Here is a 20966-nt window from a genome sequence, read left to right on the forward strand (position 1 = left end):
TTCAGATTGGCTTCTTTCACTTAGTAATATGCATTTGAGTTTCTTCCATGCCTTTTCATGGCTTGATAGATCATTTCTTGTTAGCACTGAATAGTATTCCATTGTCTGGATGTACCACAGTTTATTTATCCATTTGCCTACTGAAGGACACCTTGGTTGCTTCAACTTTTGGCAAGTTGAATAAAGCTGCTATAAACATTAGTGCACAGGTTTTTGTGTGCACATATTTTCAACTACTTTGGGTAAATACCAAGGAGCGTGATTGTTGGGCTGTAGAGCAAGAATATATTTAGTTTTGTAACAAGCTGCCAAAGTGTCTTCCAAAGTGGCTGTACCATTTTGCATTCCCACCAGCAATGAATGGGAGTTCCTTTTGCTCCACATCCTCATCAGCATTTGGTGTTGTCAGTGTTCTGGCTTTTGACCGTTCAAATAGGAGTGGAGTGGTATCTCATTGTGTTTTAATTTTCATTTCCCTGATGACATATAATGTGGAGCATCTATTCACATGGTTATTTGCAATCTGTATATCTTCTTTTGTGAATTATCTGTTAAGGTATTTGGCCTATTTTAAAATTGGGTTGTTTGTTTTCTTATTGTTGAATTTTAAGAGTTCTTTTTATGTTTTGTATAACAGACCTTTATCAGATGTATCTTTTGAAAATATTTTCTCCCAGTCTGTGGCTTGTCTTTTCATTCTTTTTACAGTGTCTTTTGCAGAGCAGAAAAATTTAATTTTAACAAAGTCTAACTTATCCAGCACTGCTTTTGAGCAAATTGAAGGAGCTACTTTGACTATTTCTAATTTAAATAGTAGAATTTAATAATACACTCAGAATCTAAAACTGAATTCATGAGCATTTTGAAATATGAAAGTGCTAAACACTTTAAATAAGGAAAGAAAAAATTAAACACACATTTCTTAACTATATATTTTTATCTCTTTCCACTCCCATGATGTTGTAGTCATGAAGAGAAGTGGCTGCATACTGCTCCAATGTCTGAAACATGCATAAATGCTGGGGTAAGTGGATGAGTTTGTGCTAAAACAGTGTCAAACATTTTCCTTTTTTTATAATGATGATGAATTTTTTAGAAATGACATACAATATGTTTTATTAAGGTTAGGAATTGAGTTGGGATATTCATTTGAGGAATAATTCTTTAAAACTGACATAATTTCACTCTAATTTTCCTTATATTATTATATACCTCAGGTTAACAAGTAGTACTGGAGGGTAGGGTGGAATGAAAATGAGAACTGCAGCTTTATTAAAACTATTTCAGGACCTGTTTTCAAAACTGCTTAATATTTTATTGAGAGTTCTGAATATAAATCTAGAAACAAGGAAAGCTGCCAGTATAAACACTTACTACAACTAACTTGGAATGCCAGGTATGCATCAATGGTCTTAGTCAAATCTTTGATGTGAAATATCACTATTAATAGAATCTGGTTGACTTCTGATTTAGGATGACATCTGGACTAGCTGTTTTTGTCTCAGAGTCTCTGAATTAAATGCCTAATGAAAAATCAGAAAAATATGAGAACTCATAATAGCATCAAAAGGTAGGATTGATGACCAGACCCAGCGCATATGGCTGAGAGGCTGTGCCCTGTACAGGGCACTCGGCTGAAATAGGTGCTCACTCACTTGCCAAGCCTTGCTACCTTGGGCTTGAGTCTTCCAGAGTTGCTATAACCCTGCTGATAAGCATCCTACTGACAGAATTTGACAAGATTTTCCACCACTTGCAAGAACTGTAGGGCTGAAATGGACATGAACTTTGTTGTTTGAAGGTGAGCAAACCTGTGACCCTGAAGGATAGTAAGAAAGCTATCTGCTTCATGTCACCTACTAGTGAATTGGACAGTAACCCCACTACTATGTGTTACCTTCAAGTACTATTTTACAACTTGTTGCCTCATTGTCCCCCATTAGTACGTGTTTTTATTATCTATTGATATTTTTGAGTTCTGGTTTGGAGTATATCAACATGATCCCAATGGGAGTGGACAGATGTGATACTCTGTATCTAAGGATATGTGAAGCAAATAATGGAAGGGCCTGGGCAGATAGAGCTGTGTGTTTGACTCTCTGGGAGTTTAGTTTTTCATACATGGCTCGTATCAAGGAAAAGACCAATGATTTTTTCCTGATTAACCAGGAATTCTCTTCTTCATATTAAAACAACTAGGCAATAAGGGTGAGGGATCTCTGCCTCAGGCCAGTATTCATAGTGACAAAGTTGGTAAATGTTAGCTTTAGGTCCAAAAGTTAGCTGTGAACTATGCATGTCTTTATGTCTCCCAGCTCAAGATCTGTGCTGAGGAGCTAGTAGAAATCAGGAAGATAATGAGAAGAATCAAATAAAATCCACACTTCTGGTTAGTAAGGGCTACACAAACCTTGGAATGAGTTTAATACAAGATATAATATACTTGTATTAATGAGTGTAATACAAGATAAAGCATCCGTTTGAAAAGACTGTGCTGCACAAAGGAAGAAGAGCAAAGTCCCCCCAAATCCTGAGAAAATGAACACTCTAGAAAATGGTTTGCCAGAAGCATAAGTAAGTGGAAAGAATCCAATTTGTATTTTCTGTGATACAAGAGTTGAAATCTAAGGCATGATATTGAGCTAAGACAAGAAGGGAGAAATAAAAACAAAGTTGGGTAAGTTAAGGCTGTAAGGACACAGAACATGCAACATCAAAATTCAAACATTATTTGAACATAATAAAAAATGGAATCCATACTGCAGAATGTTAAATCAATGATTAGAGAAAAAGCTTGAAAAACTCTCTCAAAATGTGAATGGAAAGGAGAAATAGATGAAAACCATTAAATGTAATAGTGGAAAGATAGTGCTCCAACTTCTGAAAAAGAGATCCGAGTAAATGGAACAGAAATAGCAACTAAAGATATATCAGAATATATCCGAAGTAATACTTTGATATAAGACAATCAGAGATGAAAAGAACTCAGTGAGTCTTGAAATGTATTAATGAAAAGAGCCCAACATTTTGACCTATCCTGATAAAGATTGTAATGTTAAATTATGTATCCATTCATTTATTCAGGAACCATTTTGTGAGTGCTTGCTATATGCTAAAAGTTAGGGCTACAAAGATTACCAAGTCACAGTTCTACCTTAAAAGAACTTAGTGTCTATTGTGGATGATATGCATACAAGAAACAGGCAATTGCTATACCATGTGGTATTACACCATAACAATAAGGGTAAGAATAGGGTACTCAAAAAACACATTGGAGAGGCCTTAGTCTAGTCTTCAGGGGGTGAGAGAAAGCTTTCTGAATCTAAAGTATGGAAAAAATTCAATAAGAATACAGATTAAAAAATGAAACTATTTTCAAAGGAAGAAAAAAAATGAAAAATAGACTTAACTTCAACATTAAACTTCAGAAGCTGAATAGAATAACACGTACAGCAGCCTGAGAAAGATTTGACTTACAAAATCTATACCCACTCGAATTATCATTTTCATAGGAAAGGAAAACTAAGACATTCTTAGATACCTTATAGTTCAGAGATATTTCACCTATGTCCTGAAATAACTGGACATACACTTCAGTTAGTCAGAAGGGAATCAAAGTGCAAAAACTAAGAAAGGTGAAATTCTGATATAAAAGAAATATCTGTAAATATTTGAAATAATTTAAATATTGGATTAGGTAAAAACTTGTTGCAAATATAATGAGAATATTAAAAATAATCTTTAAGATATAAGGTCCAAGTATAAATAAATAGTTTAGTAATAATTTGTTCTAAACTTCCTGATTATAGCAACAAAAACTCAAGTGGGTAGAAGAGAGGTGGCAGGAAGGAGAAAGTTCTAATTTACTCATTTTCTTATCTTCTATATGTGAAAACAAGGAAATGATAGGCTCTCATTCTAACAATGATATTATAATTGAACATATATTATTTTAGATTTTTAAAAAAAATATAAAGGTAAATAACTACAAGTAGAATTAAAAGCAATTATACTCCAATAAAGCCATTAAAAATTATATGCTTATTGTTTATGTTTATGTTTTTGGCCGCACCTCATGGCTTGTGGGATCTTAGTTCCCCCACCAGGGATTGAACCCTGGCCCTTGGCAGTGAGAGCGAGGAGTCCTAACCATTGGACCACCATAGAATTCTCCATTTTTTCATGCTCCTCAATAGAGGAGAAAGAAAGGAAAACATTGCTCATGTAATGAAGATGTAAAACTCATCCAATAAGGTAACTCTTGTGAGCACTCCTCTGCAACATTGTTTTTGCATGCATATACTCTGTTCTCATTGTCAACTCTGTCCTCACTGTCACACTCTGACTCTACTGACACCCCTTGTTCAGACCATCATCAAATTCATATTTACTACACAATCTCCTACCTATTCTCCTAACTTTTTCTCTTGTCAAATTCTAAATTTTATTATGTTCCTTTAGCACCTAAAGTCACTTTCTATTAACCTTAGAATAAAATCCAAACTCTAAACATAGTATGAGGTTTCTTCTTACTTCTCCAGACTCATATCCTGCCTCTTCTTCTGGCTTCTTTCAACACCTCAAATGCTCCGTGTTCTGTCTTTTTCAGGTGTTTGCTAGTGTGTTTTCCTCATACTAGAACATGTTTCCCTCACATTTTGCTTGGTCTATTAAGGCCTCAGCTGAATGGTCTGATTCAAAGCAGGGCCTCACTTGACTTCTCTTCCAGGTTAGAACTATGGGCTCCTATTTCACCCTGTCCTTTCCCCTTTATGACATGCCTCACACTTGAAATTCCAAGACACATATTTGTGTGTTTCTGAAGTTAGGATGGCTATTACAACTAATATTAAAGAAACTTGTAACACAGTCTGAGGCCTAGATGATCATTGCCTTCACAAAGGCAAACTCAAGCTGACATAGGCTAATGCAAGCAGGCTATAAATGAGAGTTCTCATTAGAATTGCCCCAGTCATATGTTGGTATTGTCATTTACTAACCATATGACCAACCCCGAGCTTCAGTTTCTTCTCCTGTCAAGTATAGATTATAATAATACTGGCCTCAAAAGTTGTGTGTGGGGCTTTCCTGGTGGCGCAGTGGTTGAGAGCCCGCCTGCCGGTGCAGGGGACACGGGTTTGTGCCCCGGTCTGGGAGGGTCCCACATGCCGCGGAGCAGCTGGGCCCATGAGCCATGGCCGGTGGGCCTGCGCGTCTGGAGCCTGTGCTTCGCAACGGGAGAGGCCACAATAGTGAGAGGCCCGTGTACCACAAAAGAAAAAAAAAAAAGTTGTGTGTGTATGTGTATGTGTACAGTGAGATAATATATGAACAGGGCCTGGATTATAGGAGGAACTCAATAAATATTAGCTAATACAGTTGACATTTGAACAATGAGAGGGTTGGGGCACCAACCCCCTATGCAGTTGAAAATCCACATATAATGTTACAGTCAGCCCTCCATATCCATGGTTCTGTAACTGCAGATTCAACCAACTGCAGATCGTGTAGTACATGTTTATTGAAAAGAATCCACGTATTAGTGGACCCATGCAGTTCAAACCCATGTTGTATAGATAATATCTGTAACTTAAGTAGGTCGTTCTACATGCAGTTGATTTTTAATTTAAGTAAGTAGTCAGAATTATCATTTAAAATGTCTTTAAAAGTTCACCCTAAGGAAGTGTAGAGATTGTACTTACTAGGAAAATCTCTTACTTTAAATCAATTGTCTTACATATGCCCAAAAAGCCAAAGGAAACTGTAGACCAAAAAACCAAAGGAAATCAGAAAATGTTGTATGAACAAGACAACATTATCAATAAAGAGATAGAAATTGTAAAAAGGAACCAAATAGAAACTCTGGAGCTGAATAGTACAATAAGTGAAATGAAAAATTCACTAGAGGGGCAACAGATTTGAGCAGGCAGAAGACGTCAGTGAATGTGATTATAAGACAATTGAAACTATCTAGATAGAGGAACAGAAAGGAAAAAAGAATAAAGAAAAGTGCATAGAGCCTAAGAGGCCTATGAAACATCATCTTGTAAGCCAAAATATGCATTATGGAAGTTCTGAAGGAGAGGTGAGAGAAAAGGAGCAGAAAATATATTTAAAGAAATAATGGTTGAAAACTTCCCAATTTGATGAAAGACTGAATCTGTACATTCAAGAAGTTCAGTGAACTCAAGTAGACTAAACTCAGATTCACACTGAGACACATTATAATCAAACTGTTGAAAGCCAAATACAATGAGAGAATCTTGAAAGCAGCGAGAGAGAAGCAACTCTTTATTTACAAGGGATCCTCTGTAAGATTAACAGCCAATTTCACTTTGGAATCATGGAGGCCAGAAGGCAGTGGGATGACATATTTAAAATGCTGGGAAAAAAAAAGAAATAGGTGCCAACCAAGAATTCTATATCCGGCAAAACCATTCTTCAAAAATGAAGGAGAAATTAAGACGTTCTGAATTTATGAAAAACCCACAGCTAACATCATACTCAATGGTGAAAGACTGAAAGATTTGTCCCTAAGATCAGGAACAAAACAAGGGTGCTTTTTTTCACTATTGCTATTCAACATTGTCATGGTAGTTCTAGCAAGAGCAATTAAACAAGAAAAAGAAAAGGCATCTAAATTAAAAAGGAAGAAGTAAAACTATATCTGCAAATGACATTATCCTACATGTAGAAAATCCCAAACAATCCACAGGAAAGCTACTAGAGCTAATAAATAAATTTAGCAAAGTTGCAGGATACAAGATCAACACTCAGAAATCAGTTGGTTTCAATATGTTATCAATGAACAATTCAAAAAGAAAATTAAGGAAACAACTTAATTTATAATAGCATCCAAAAGAATGAAATATCTAGGAATAAATTTAACCAAAGAGGCAAATGACTTGTACACTGAAAACTACAAAATATTGCTGAAAAAAATGAAAGAAGACCTAAATAAATGGGAAGACATCCTGTGTTCATGAATTGGAAGAGTTAAAATTGTTAAAATGGCAATACTCCCCAAATGATCTACAGATTTAATGTAATCTGTATCAAAATTCCAATGACTTTTTTCAGAAATGAAAAAGCCAATCTTCAGTTTCATGTAGAATTGCAAGGAGCCCTAAATAACCAAGGAATATTGAAAAAATTAAAAGAGTTGGAGGACTCACACTTCCCCATTTCAAAACTCATTACAAAGCTACAGTAATCAAAACAGTGTGATAAGAGCATAAAGATAGACATATAGACCACAGGAATAGAATGGAGAGTCCAGAAATAAACCCTTACATCTATGGCCAATTGATTTTGAGCAGAGTACAAAGACCATTTAATGGAGAAAGAATAGTCTTTTCAACAAATGATGTTGGAGCAACTGATATCCATAATGAAAATAACAAAACTGGACTCCTATCTCACATTATATACAAAAACTAACTCAAAGTGAAAAAGTAATCTAAATACAAGAGCTAAAACTATACAACTTAGAAAAGACGTAAATCATTGTGACCTTGAATTTGGCAATGGATTCTTAGGTATGATACCAAAATCATAAACAAAAAAATACAATCAAGAAAAAAATAAATTGGACTCTAAAAATTTTTGAAAATAAACTTTTGTGCATTGAAAGACATTATCAAAAGGCAATCTGTAGAATGGGAGAAAATGTTTGCAAATTATGTATTTCATAAGAGTCGTGTATCCAGAATATATAAAGAACTCTTTTATTATATTAGCCTAACAACAGAAGGACAACTCAATTAAAAAATGGGTAAAGGATTTGAAGACATTTTTCCAAGGAGACTATACAGTTGGCTAAAAAGCACATGAAAGGATGTTTGACATCATTAGTCATTAGGGTAATGCAAATCAAAACCGCAATGAGATATCATGTAACATCCATTAGGATGACTATAATAATAATAACTTAAAAAACAGAAAGGGGACATCCCTGGTTAAGAATCCACCTGCCAATGCAGGGAACGTGGGTTTGATCCTTGGTCTGGGAAGATCCCACATGCTGTGGAGCAACTAAGCCTGTGCGCCACAACTACTGAGCTTGCGCTCTACAACCTGCGAGCCACAACTACTGAGCCCATGCATTGCAACTACTAAAGCCTGCACGCTCTAGGGCCCACCTGCCACAACTACTGAGCCTGTGTGCTGCAACTACTGAGCCCGCATGCTGCAACTACTGAAGCCCACACGCCTAGAGCCTGTGCTCCGTAGCAAGAGAAGCCACCACAATGAGAAGCCTGTGCACCACAACGAAGAGTAACCCCTGCTTGCCACAACTAGAGAAAAGCCTGCACATAGCAACGAAGACCCAACGTAGCCAAAAACAGAAAACAAAAAACAAAACAAAACAAAAAACCCAGAAAATTACAAGTGTTGGCAAGAATGTGGAGACACTGGAACTTTCATGCATTGCTGGTGGGAATGTAAAATGGTTCAGTCATTGTGGAAAACAATTTGGCAGTTACTTAAAAAGTTAAACATAGGACTTCCCTGGTGTCGCAGTGGTTGAGAGTCCGCCTGCCGATGCAGGGGACATGGGTTCGTGCCCCGGTCTGGGAAGATCCCACATGCCGCGGAGCAGCTGGGCCCGTGAGCCATGGCCGCTGAGCCTGCGCATCCGGAGCCTGTGCTCCGCAATGGGAGAGGCCACAACAGTGAGAGGCCCGCGTACCACAAAAAAAAAAAAAAAAAGAAAAGGAAAAAAAAAAGTTAAACATAGAATTAGCCCACAATGTGACCCCACAATTCCACCGTGAGGTATATACTTAAAAGAATTGAAAATAGGTAATCATACAATGTAAATGCATGGTCATAGCAGCACTGTTTACAATAGACAAAAAGTGAAAACAGCCCAACTATCCTGTCCATCAATAGATGAATGGATAAATAAATGGTGTATACATAGACAACAGAATATTACTTGGCCATAAAAGAAATGAAGTACTGACATATGCTACAACATGGATATATCTTGAAAATACTATGCTAAGTGAAAAAAAGCCAGACAGAAAAAGTCACAGGTTATATGATTTCACTTATGTGAAATACCCAGAATAGGTATATTCATATAGACAGGACACAGATTGGTGGTTGCCAGGGATTGAGGAGAGCAGGAAATGCAGAGCAACTGCTTAATGGGTAAAGGGTTTCCTTTTGGGGTGGTAAAAATGTTTTGAAGCTAGATAGAAGTGGTGGTTGCACAACACTGTTGAGTGGACTAAATACCACTAAATTGTTCACTTTATAATGTTTAACTTTGTTATGTGAATTTTACCTCAATTTTTGTAAAAGGAAAAAATAAGGAAATTTGAATAAACTATAAACTGAGTTAATAAAAATGTATCAATATTGTTCCTCTATTGTCACAAATGTACCATACACTAATACGTTAATTACAGGGGAAACTATGTTGGGGAGCAGGGGTGCGGGGGAAGAGGCAGGGTGGTACATGGGAACTCTCTGTAGTGTTTACTCTTTTTTTCTCTAAATCTAAAACTGTTCGAAAAAAATAAAGTCTGTTAGGTAAAAAAAAATCCAAAAAACAAGAAAAACCTTTATTGTTCTAAATAACTCTTGGATCAGAGAGGAAATAAAACTGCAGTTAGAAAAACATAAAATAATAATGAAATAATGTGAAAATGATATAAATGTGTAAGAACAGTTAAAATGGTACTCAGAAAATTCCTAGCCTTAAATACTTTCATTACAAAATAAGAAAGAAAAAAAATAAATGAACTAAGCAACCAAATCTAAAACTGAGGAAGGGAAAAGTAAAATAATCTAAAAGGAAGGAAAGGCAGTAAGAAAATAGTAATAAAGATAAAAACAAAAACTATTTATTTAAAAAAGAGCTAACCATAAATGAGATACATCCAAGAGATTAACCCTTTGACATGTCCAATCAGGAAAAAAAGAGAGAGAAAACATAACGAAAAGGGTTATCCATATGGTTATGGAGATGGTAAAAATTACAATACCATGTATACCAATACATTTGAAAATTTTGATAAAATTTTATTTATAAACAACAAATAACCTAAACTGTGCGAAAAAATGGCATAAAACCTGAATAGATCAATAACAATAGAAAACGTTGAAAAGCTTTTAAAGAATTACTTCCAAAAGTGCGTGTCAGGGACAGAGTGCTAAGATATGCTCTTTAAACATTTCAAGGAGCCGATAAGTCCCACGAAATTTTTTTAGAACATGGAGAGTTTGGGTATTTTTATCAGAAAATACAAATACAGATGAATTTCACTTGTGAATAGGAATGCAAAAATTCTCATTAATTCTTTTTCAGTATGTATTTTCTTAATATAAATTGGTGTAAGATAAATCAATTTGGACACACATTTTGCACACCACTGTTGGTTGTAACTGAATTGTGGTCTGCAGCTAGCAGTGTTAAAATAGGGAGAAAGCTTTTTGCACAATGTGTAGGAACAGCTGCTTTGTCTGAGTGTTGGTTGCTCTGCCTTGATAGGGTTCCTTGGCTATGCCACGTTTTTTTCATTCTTTTCTGTTAATTTGAGTTGTGAACTGAATTGTGAAGCCAAAATAATAGGGGAGAGGCGTTTAAGCATGTGGATTGAAGAGAAAATGAGGAAATGTGTAGGTTTGGTTTGCTTTGATCAACCAATTTATTATCTTAACCAGGGCAATAACAAAATATACTTCATAATTATAAACCTACTTTTATTACCGAGGGATGATTTTTAACAACATGTAATTTTTAAAAAATACAATTACTCTATTGTGTAACAACAGGGCACTATATAGTTTAAAGTAGAAAAACCATACAGCTGTCTCTGATGATATCAAAAAGACAATGAATATAGTTTACCATGAAGTCTTGATACACTTTTAGCAAACTAGGGTTAGAGGCATATTTGGTAGTTATTTGGTCTTTATGATTAATGTGTTTATCTCAAACCAACAGCCTACGTCATTCTTAATGTTAACCACTAGGGAAATTCCCACTGAGATGAGAACATGATGAGGTTGGCTGCAATCTCCTCTGTTATTAAACACTGTTCTAGAAGTTCTGGCCAATGTCACCACCAGAAGAAAAAAGGAGACAAAAGTAAATTCTTCCTATCTAGGCTTTGCATGTGAATTACCTAAAATAATTTAGAATAATTTAGAAATAAATAAAATATCAATATAATGACTGGATGCAAGATAAAATTATGTTTTCAAGAACTTTCCTAAATGTCAGCAGTAATTAGTTAGAAAATATAGTGGAAATAATACCCCTATCAAGATAGCATCCCTATGACACACATGAAGAAGATAAAATATATTGGAATACATTTTATAATAAACAACCAACCTATGTTTCCTGAGGCCTTAACACATGGAGAGAAAGAATGTTTGCAGACAGTAAGGTTCTCTCCTGTAAGGATAATTATTTTCTTCAAATTAGTGCGTAAGTTTCATGAAGTTCCAACCAGCTCTTTTGGGGAGGAATTTAACATATTTATTTTAAATCTTCCAGTTGGCCATCTCTCTCATTGTCATAAGTGTTTAAGAGAAATAATTGGATGTTGCTCTAGTTGGCTGCTAGCAGGAACTTCAGTCAGGTTAGACCTGGTATACAGCCATAGGTCCCCCCTTCTGCATGGAGGCAGACTAATGTGTGCACCTGTGCCCAGGTGGAAGTGAGCCCTGGAGGGAGTGAGGAGATGGGGTGGGCAAGTGAGGACAAGGAAGACCTAGGAATGAATTCTAAGCTTCTATGAATGACTTGGCTTCTCTGTGATCTTGACCAAGTATTGTCATTTTCCCCCCATCCGTTTGCAGTTTAGATAAGATAACTCAAAACACTTTTTCAGTATTGTAAGAAGGCAGGGCAGTGGTAACAGAGAGCCATGGAAAAAGAAATGATGTGGATTTATGGTTAAGCTCTGGCTCTACCACTTACTAGCTGGGAGATCCTGTGACCATTTCCCTGTAGCAGACACTCAATAATGGCAGCTATTAATATAACAATAGTAATGATCCTTGAGGTTTAATCTTTTTGAACTATCTCCTTGTTCTTGAGAATATACTATACTATCTTTAATATTCATTTTTTGTGAAAATAAAGGCCAATTGATAATAGAATAAGACTGGATTGCTATTATTGTGTAAATTTAAATGTTCGAAGGTAGGAAATGCCAAGTTTTCTATAAGGTTAATACTTTACTGTTAAAGAAATATTCATAAACATGTGTTTCTTAGAAGATAGAAAAATAGTAAATGTGAGTTAATGTTTGAATGAACACACTGGATCAGGCCAGAATTGACCTTTAAAAATTTAACCAAAAAAAGTATGAATATATACAGTATTTACTTTTCAACCTAGTAAGCGGTATACAACTTAACTTATGCTAAATATATATCTTTTAAGTCTTATGTTATAAAAACCACTCACTGGAGAAGGCTATATTCCAGATATAAACTTAAAAAAAATCATTTCAAATAAAGACATAAATTCTACCTTAAAAGTTGAGAAGAATGCAAAAAGATCACAGTTTAAAATTTTTTCCTTTAGTCTTGGCTAGGGACCCCATTTTTAAAAGGCTGAATTTCCAACTGTGGCAATGAATAAAAGGCATTACTGAATCATGTCATAAATTACTCACTTAACAGAAGGAATTGTAGAGCAAATCTGCAACACGTCAGTTTAAGACATCCAGGCCACCTTGCTAGCTTGAGAATTGGTAGGAACTACTAAAGTTTTGATTACCTCTTCTCCAGGTTACAAGGCTTCCTTCATAGACTATTGCTTTTAAAGAAGTAGGCAGTTACAGGGTCTGGAAGTTTTACCTCAGTCTCTAGCAGTGCCGCCCCAACTGTCCTGAGATCTCCCTTGAGTTAAACTGGGAACTTCCACTGAGAAATCCCCCGCCTTGAAGACTTCCTTTTTTGTAACTTTCAACAGCCAATCATGGCAAGATATTGAAACAAAGCAAAGACTACCAGAAAATGTTCTGTAAACCACCGTGGCTGTAACTTTGACTTCCTTTTGAAGCAAAGATACTTTACTTGAAGAGCTAGGACGTTTTAACAAAAATCCAGAAATTGTAAACCCCAAATTATATTTGGACTAAGCACATTTTCATGTAGCAAAATTTTAAAGTAAGCTTATTTGATAAATGGCTTTTTTTAGGTTTTAAGAAGTCACTTTTTGACCTGAGCAGTATATTTATAAACAGTAGGTGAAGACTAGATTTGAGTATAGTTGTCTTTGCTTCATGGCCTACAGAGGTCACTAGGATGAAGCCTAGTAATATTAAAGTTTATGCTGGATTCCAGAGCCTGACCTCATGTACTTAGAAGAGAGGTGAAACATAAAAGGCTCTTAAGAGCTTTTCTCCCTGGGACCTCAGATTCTCTCTTCATGTGGATAAGCATATATGCCAGCACACTGGGGAAATGCTTTACAAATACATATATTCTTCTCAGGCTACTTGGAGCAAAACATCAAGTTCTACATGCAGATGGAAGGCGGCATATGCACCCCAGACATTTTTCTTTGTTATAAAATTTTAGAGCTGGAAATGTCCTTAGACACCATCTGTTCCATTTCCTTTTTATTACAGATGAGGAAACAGGAGAGGGTAGATGCTCAAAGTCACCAAGAAAGTTAGAGGCAGCACTTAGATTAAAATCTGTCTTTTGAATGAGTGTATTTTTCTCAGTGTAGCAAGTTATTGAACAGGAAAAGGACTATAGCGATTGAGCAGTCTCCTTGTTCAACTCCTGCATTTTATAGATGAAGAGTTTGAGACCTTACCCAGAAGTTCACAGTTAGCAAAAGAACTACAATTTAGAACTTTGGATTCTTGGTCTAGTTTCTTTTCCACTTTAAAACACCACCTCTCTTAAATTAGATGTTAAATAAACCTGAGTTATTTCTATTCCTGAAGAAATTATTCTATAAAAAGGAAATAATTCTGAATTAATCTAAAGTGATGAATAAGCTTATGATTAAAAACATTCCATTTACTCATCTAACATATCATGAAGTATTAATTTCCTTTAGCACCTTACATTTTATAATGAACTTACTGATATCAAACATTAAACTTTTTTGTGTATAACGGGAAAATAAAACCTATCTAATACTGTGAATACAGAAAATCAAAACAAAAAAGTGAGATAGCCATTGGTGGAAAGAAAAGTTTTTTTGTCAAGAATTTACACTTTTGAATTGGATTTTAAAAACATAAGTTTTTAAAAAATTTTTTAATTTTTATTATTACTTTTTAAAGCAGTGCTGATGTCTTAACTGGGAAATGCCCCTTTGATCTCTTTATTCTGTGCCCCCTCCCTCTTCTATTTACTTTGGCATGTGAGCTTGGCATGAGCCCAAGCCCCAGCAGAACTGGCTAATCCAGGGTAATTGGTCTCAACCTGGCGGGGCACTGTTTGCAGGAAGATCCTGAGGCCAAGACAGAGAAGCTATAGTTAGAAACGCTTGTGGAGGAAATTTTGGCTGCGTGCATGGAATTTAGAACCTCTGTCACGGACTGGTTCTGGCTCCAGGCAAAACATGTGAGGCGGATGGAAGTTTTTATCTTTGTTGTCTCTAGTGGTTCCTTTTCCTATTCCCTCCCCCTCCTTTTTTCCTCTCAGAGTCATAAACCATGTGACTGGAGCAGATAGAAATGCAGAGATTCCTGCAGGGGAGGAAGGAGCAAATTGGTACTGAGGGATTGGCAAGGATTAGGGTCCAATGATTAGAAGAAGGGGGGGGATTCAGGGGGTGGGGAGCTCCCATCCCAAATGAGACAATGGGAGGCACAAGTCAGGTTCCCATTCAGGCAGAGGTGAATGGCCAATGGTTTGCTAATCAAAGAATGAAGAAATCACCACCAAGGGACAACAAGGTTCTCTAGGCAGGTCTGGGTGAAAGACGTCCCGAAGAAGAATCCCTGGAAAGCAGAGTCTTCCCTGGGGATAGCGGAGGGCGCAGAAGCCTGTGCTCTTCATTGCTGACTGGGATTCAGAGATAGACTTCCTCCTTCAGGACGGGACCCAGGTGCCTGTAACTCTGGCCAAGAAGTTAGTTAGGCAGCTGGGCTGCATGCGGTAGGTGTTTAATTGGAAAACTTCGTTCAGACTATTTCAAGGACACCTGCAGTATAAATCTATGTTCCAGGCATGGTATTTGTGGGAGGAACAGACTTTTCTAGCCTCTACTTGCTGGTGAGCTGATGCTACAGGATTTCATTGGCCCATGGCCGCAGCAGGGCTGCGATCTGCAGGGATGATGGATACTCTCTTTTGCTACCACCTCAGTCTCTATAAAGTGCACTGTGGGGAGTAGTTGATATCACTACTTTGCAACTTAACATAAATTTATTCCAAAGTGTTGCTCCAGTGGGGATACTTATATTTTCTCTCTTAGAGACTTGTAGAATTAAAATGTCCTTATTTAACTGAATTTCTGGTCATAGTGAACAGGGGAAGGGGATTTGGTGCAAGTAGGGAGGAGGTAGGGAAGGGGAAATGTCCTTACTTCTTACAATTCCTCTACTTAAGCTGTAACCTAAATTAATGACGGACCTCGTATCAGTAGGTACATACATTTAGCATGCTTACTCAATAAACATGTATTATCTATTATGTGTTAGGTTCCGTGCTGGGTGTAGGAATTATTAAAATGCTTTTTCTTGCCTTGGAGGAGCTCATGACCTTAAGAAAGAGACAGACAGGCAAACAACATTTTCCTCTGCCTATCGCCAAAATGAGAGCAGAGATACGTACAAAGTGCCGTGTGGGCAGAGAGGCAGTTCTCAGAGCTAGAGCAACTCATAAAGAGATGCCTAGACATCCAGGAACTGAGCAAGCAGAAGATCAAGGGTTAAAAATCAATATTATACCTTTCTGCATATTCTCAGTAAATTCATTCTTTTAGGCTAACCTTGTGGCTTTTTGCTCATTTCCATAGCTTTATAAGTAAACATTTTCTAAAATATTAATTTTTTTTTTTTTTTTTTTTTTTTTTTTTGCGGTACGCGGGCCTCTCACTGCTGTGGCCTCTCCCATTGCGGAGCGCAGGCTCCGGACGCGCAGGCTCAGCGGCCATGGCTCACGGGCCCAGCCGCTCCACGGCGTGTGGGATCCTCCCGGACCGGGGCACGAACCCATGTCCCCTGCATCAGCAGGTGGACTCTCAACCACTGCGCCACCAGGGAAGCCCTTAATTTGGTTTTTAACATTCTAGAGGATTATTTACAGTCTTGATGATAGGTAGATACCATTTTAGTGTTTTGGGTAACTCTCGTTACAAAACAAAGCTGCGAAGTACACAGATGGCCTGAGCAGTTAAGAAGTATGTTAGGCCTGTTAGTTTTGAGACTAGGAATAAAAATACGACCCTGGTTTCCACAGTACTCTGTCATCCTCATTGTATGATGGCTACATACTTTTGACTATCAAAGGAAGAGGACACTTTGTGATGTATGATGAAATGAAGGTTGATAAAACTAAAATCCAAAAATATCTTGACAAACTCATGTTGTAGGCTGCTGCCACATGAACTATAACAGGAGTAATCACTACTCTCACTTACAGACTACATCACCCTACAACCATCCACCATCCTACAAACAAACAAAAAACACGAAAAAATTGCATAAGGCCAGAAAGGGATGGTGAGATGCAATTTGTAGCAGTCATACAAAAATGACTTAAGAGTTTCATCTGAGGTGGTAATACAGGGATGCTAAAAAAATTCCAAAATGAACAGGACCTTTGAATTCCCTCTAGAATGAGGGAAGCACTAGTTCTGCTTTCAGACACATCTTTCCAGGTACCACGCTTTAAAAAGACCACAAACTATTTATTAAATACTCATTCATATTACATATGTATGATTGCAGGAATGGAAGATATTTAGCTTAAAGAAAATGAGAAGGAAATAATAGTATTTATACCTGAATTAAATTCTTCTATAGAGCTCCAAGGTGAACCTCAGACCAGTAAGTAGGAGCTAAAAGGAAAACAAATTTTGGTTCACTGTAGAAAGATCAACATTACAATAGTAAGAACAATAGTAAGTTACCCTGGGAGATAATGAGTTCCATGTTCTGGGGAAAAATCAAGCATGGGATAAATGACCGCTGCTTGGGAATATTGAAAGGTTATTAAAATCTCAGATGAGATAATAATGAGTAATACCTATATAGCATTTCCTGTGGTCCTGGCACAATTCTAAGTGCTTTACACGTATCACCTCATTTAATCCTTAGAAGTATCCTATGAGGAAGGTGCTCTTTTATAGATACAAAAACTGAGGCATAAAGGAAGTTAACTAATTTATCCAAGTGCATGTAGCTATTAAGTGGAAACCCAGACATCTGTCTCCAAAGTCCATGCTCTTAACAAATTCACTATAGTGCAGCTGGGATGTACATTATAATGCACTTTATTGAATACAAATTCCTTCATTTACTGAGGGCACAACATTTTAGAGGCAGTGAGAAGAAATTCAGGTGTTTTCTCTGTCACTTTTTATTCCTTCTTATGTCCAGTTTTGAAAGCTTCCAGCCTGCCAAGAAGTTAATGAACTGAGCATATGCCACCTCCAATCCCCTGCCCAACACCTACCAGTTTGGCCTTAGGATGGGCATGTAAGAATGGTATAATTGGAGACAGCAAGGTGATGGGAAAGGAAAAGGAGGGTGGGGCAGAAGTTGGGCTCCTGTGGAGAAGTGGAGGAGGTATTAGACTTGCTGCCTTTTCTCAAGTGTCAATTTAGAAAAAAAGGGCAACTTTGGAACAGATTCAATGCCATTAGTTAAGGAAGATGACAGTGCACATTTTGTTTCTGCAGATTTACTTAGCCTTCAATTTTTTTGCTTTCTCATCTGTTATGGATTGCTAAGTAAATCTCATAAAATAAAAATTCATGATACTTTCTACAGGATACAAGGTGAACTATCTAGGTCTCCATAAAAAAATCTCTATAAATTGACAGAATTTCATCAGGGAATGAAGGTACCTCACCACGGAAAGGTTTGTTTCAGGTATTATACATTCTGCTTTCTCTTTTAGTGGCCAAGGTAGCAATAGTTCATTGCCAAATGGCCCTTTCATTTTGATCTATGTACTGGGATTTCTCTTGTCTGAGGTTAATGAGAATCACCAACCAAAAGAATGAGTCTCATAGGCACTTTCTTTCTAAGCTGAGAAACCCAGAAAATGATTTAGCTATTAGAATAGAGAAAATAGAAGTTACCTGGATCCTTCACAAAGGTCCAGAATTTATGAATGGTGCTTTTGCATTACCTGAAACATATTTATTTTGGATTTATAAATTTATGAAATTGAAATTGCTGTGAGGTGCTTAAGGTCATCAATAATTTTCTATGCGAGCACACAGTACAGTAATTTAGTCCTGATATAGTTTCTAACATTAGCAGGATTAATAGTTCCAACTTGTAATTCTATATAAATAAGGAGATAAAAAACATGTTAGCCCATCTATAGCCTCTATGACACAACACAGTGAGAGAAGAGAAAAGAGGGAGAGACAGGAAGGATAATCCTTAAACTCTGGGTTTTTCTATGGCTTTAATAAAATTAGTCAGGCTTTCAAAGATCTGACCTTTGAAAACGATTAGCTTGACTCCAAGGGGATGTTGGGAGGATTAACCAGCTGAATCTTGCAGAGAGATTTCAAGATTTCTCGTGTGTTATTTATTCTTTGGTTTACCAGTTACGTTCCTTTTTAGTTTGATCATATTTGGAGGGATGCCAGAGGCATGATGAAAGATTTAATAAACATGGGTTCCAAATAAAATCACAAGCTATTGTTTGAGGGGGAAAAATTGAGGTAGTGCTAGAAGTGTAGGAGTAATTGTGTGTGTGTGTGTGTGTGTGTGTGTGTGTGTGTGTGTGTGTACATGCTGTTCTTTAGATAACCTTGTTGTATTCCTTTACTTCACAGGGGAAGAATCTGAGACTCAGATTGATTTTCTCGATTAACAGTGTTGACAGCTTTCTAATCTTTGGAATTAGAGATCATAGATCCAAGATCATCTCTGACTTTACAATCTGAGGATGCTCTTAAGGTTTGGAAGCTGAGTGGAATGTGACTGGAGAACTTCAGATTACTCTGTTGGTGAATGGCCTATGTGCTTTGTCTCTTGTCATTGGGTTTCAGGTTTTAAAACGTTGTTTGAATGGAAAAAAAAAAATCTTTCTAGAGCACCTCCTTCCCAAGTCATTCATTTACTCATTAGTCCTTCATTCATCAATTGCTCTGTGCTGATCACCCCTGGACAGAGGGCACCATAGAACCAAGCTCCACAACATTTCTGTAGCACACCAGAGGAATTAAGTATCACCGCTTTGTTGAGAGACAGTCTAACAGAAGGGTTAGGCACACAGTTTCTGGAGCCTTATTGTCTAAGTTTCAAATCCTGATTCCATTCTTGGATAGCTCCTTGCTTAAATCTTGTAGTAGTTTTGAGGATTCAATGAATGAGTATATCTAAAGCATTTAAAACACTGAGCACATGATGAGGCTATGTGAGATTGTTGTTGTTGTTTATTCTTTGTTATATTTGTATTCACTATCTCTATAAAATCATAATGTGAATTTATACAAGCTTTACAGGAAAAATAGACAAGGGAAATTAAATTATTTAAGCAAGATCTTTTTATTTTTCTATGCAACATCCATATAGCTTTTTCCTTCTCCCCCTTATAGCCTATGTGCAGTTTGGGAAAACACCCCTGATTTCACGGGTAAGCTAGGATTGGCTTAAGCCAGTCAGCACATTACATTTCTCTGAACTTTGCTATTGGGGTGAGCATGTGACCTAAGCCAATCTAATCTGAGTGAATTTCAGGACTCTGCTTTGGAATACATAGCTCACTTTCCCTTTACCTCTTGACTTTCCTATTATGTAGTCCCCAAAGCACTTTTTTGATTGTTTAAGTGAATTTGGGTTGGGTTTTCTGTTACTAGCAACTGAAATCTTCTTGCTATAATACTCAATATAATAAAAAAGAAGTCATGAATAACAGCAATAACCACAAAAAATAGACTTTTGGAGAAGTTGCTATGCGGCAAGCACTGTCCTAGGTACTGATCTTTATAATAACTCCATGAGACAGGTATTATGATTCTCATTCTCTGTGAGTCAAAGAGTGAAACTATGAACACCATGTGCAAAGTGTCATGACTGCAGACCTTATACTTCCAGCAGGTCCTGTTTGTGGCATATTTTTGTGCCAATATTTTCACAGAAAACAAATGTAAATGTCTAATTATTCAGGCATCCTCTTCCTTGATCCCCCAGATAATTTTTTAAACTAAATATAGAAGATAATCATTTGGGCACAGCAATACTGAAACTTGACAATTAAGGCCCTTGTGTATTGAGGTTTGAATTTTTAATTTTGTTTGTTCATTTTGCTTTATTTTATTGCAGGTTTAATATGAAAATCCTTTTTTTCTAAAATTTGAATGTTCACTGCCTTTTTTTCTATCTCATTTATTGTAATCAAGATATTGGGCTCACTTGCAATAGATTACTCCGACAGAAAGTCAAACTATCTTTCTGGTTCTTTGCATTCTTTGGGTTTTTAAACAAATGCTTTGAAGGTTTATCCTCAGGAATGAAGATCTTTTCTCCCCTCTATTATATCAATGAGAAGCCAATCAGGAAACAGACACCCTAGAGTAATTTAAACAGGGAAAGTTTTATATCAAGAATAATTAACTGTAACAGATGGTGATCTATGAAGGGTAAAGATAACTCAAAAGAATACTCTAGGGCTCAGGAGGGTACCCAAAGAGGGAACAAATGTGGAAAAGATCTCTCTTCCCTAAGGCTGAGATAAAGGAAGGCCACATTGGAAAAGGTGTGGCTGTGGACCCCTGGATTGCAGAGAATTTTGCAATCCAGTTGCCCAGACTAGGACTTATCCATAGATACTGG

At 36.7% G+C, this 20966-nt stretch overlaps 1 protein-coding gene across 3 annotated transcripts in view; it reads right to left on the reverse strand.

The window, feature by feature from the left end:
- The window catches only part of TANK (TRAF family member associated NFKB activator), an 87545-nt gene extending 74681 nt beyond the window's left edge, over positions 1-12864 (reverse strand). Inside the window, exon 1 of one of the 3 annotated variants that reach the window (XM_027130098.1) lies at positions 12648-12864. The gene's annotated coding sequence lies outside the window, so the exon portion shown is untranslated. The remainder of the gene's footprint in view (positions 1-12647) is intronic. The other 2 variants (XM_027130108.1, XM_027130082.1) reach the window with 2 other exon arrangements.
- Between the last annotated feature and the right edge of the window lie 8102 nt (positions 12865-20966).

Source organism: Aethalodelphis obliquidens, unplaced genomic scaffold (genome assembly GCF_003676395.1).
Source record: "Aethalodelphis obliquidens isolate GAN/ISIS:26980383/991018 unplaced genomic scaffold, ASM367639v1 scaffold2, whole genome shotgun sequence".
Taxonomy (NCBI): Eukaryota; Metazoa; Chordata; class Mammalia; order Artiodactyla; family Delphinidae; genus Aethalodelphis; species Aethalodelphis obliquidens.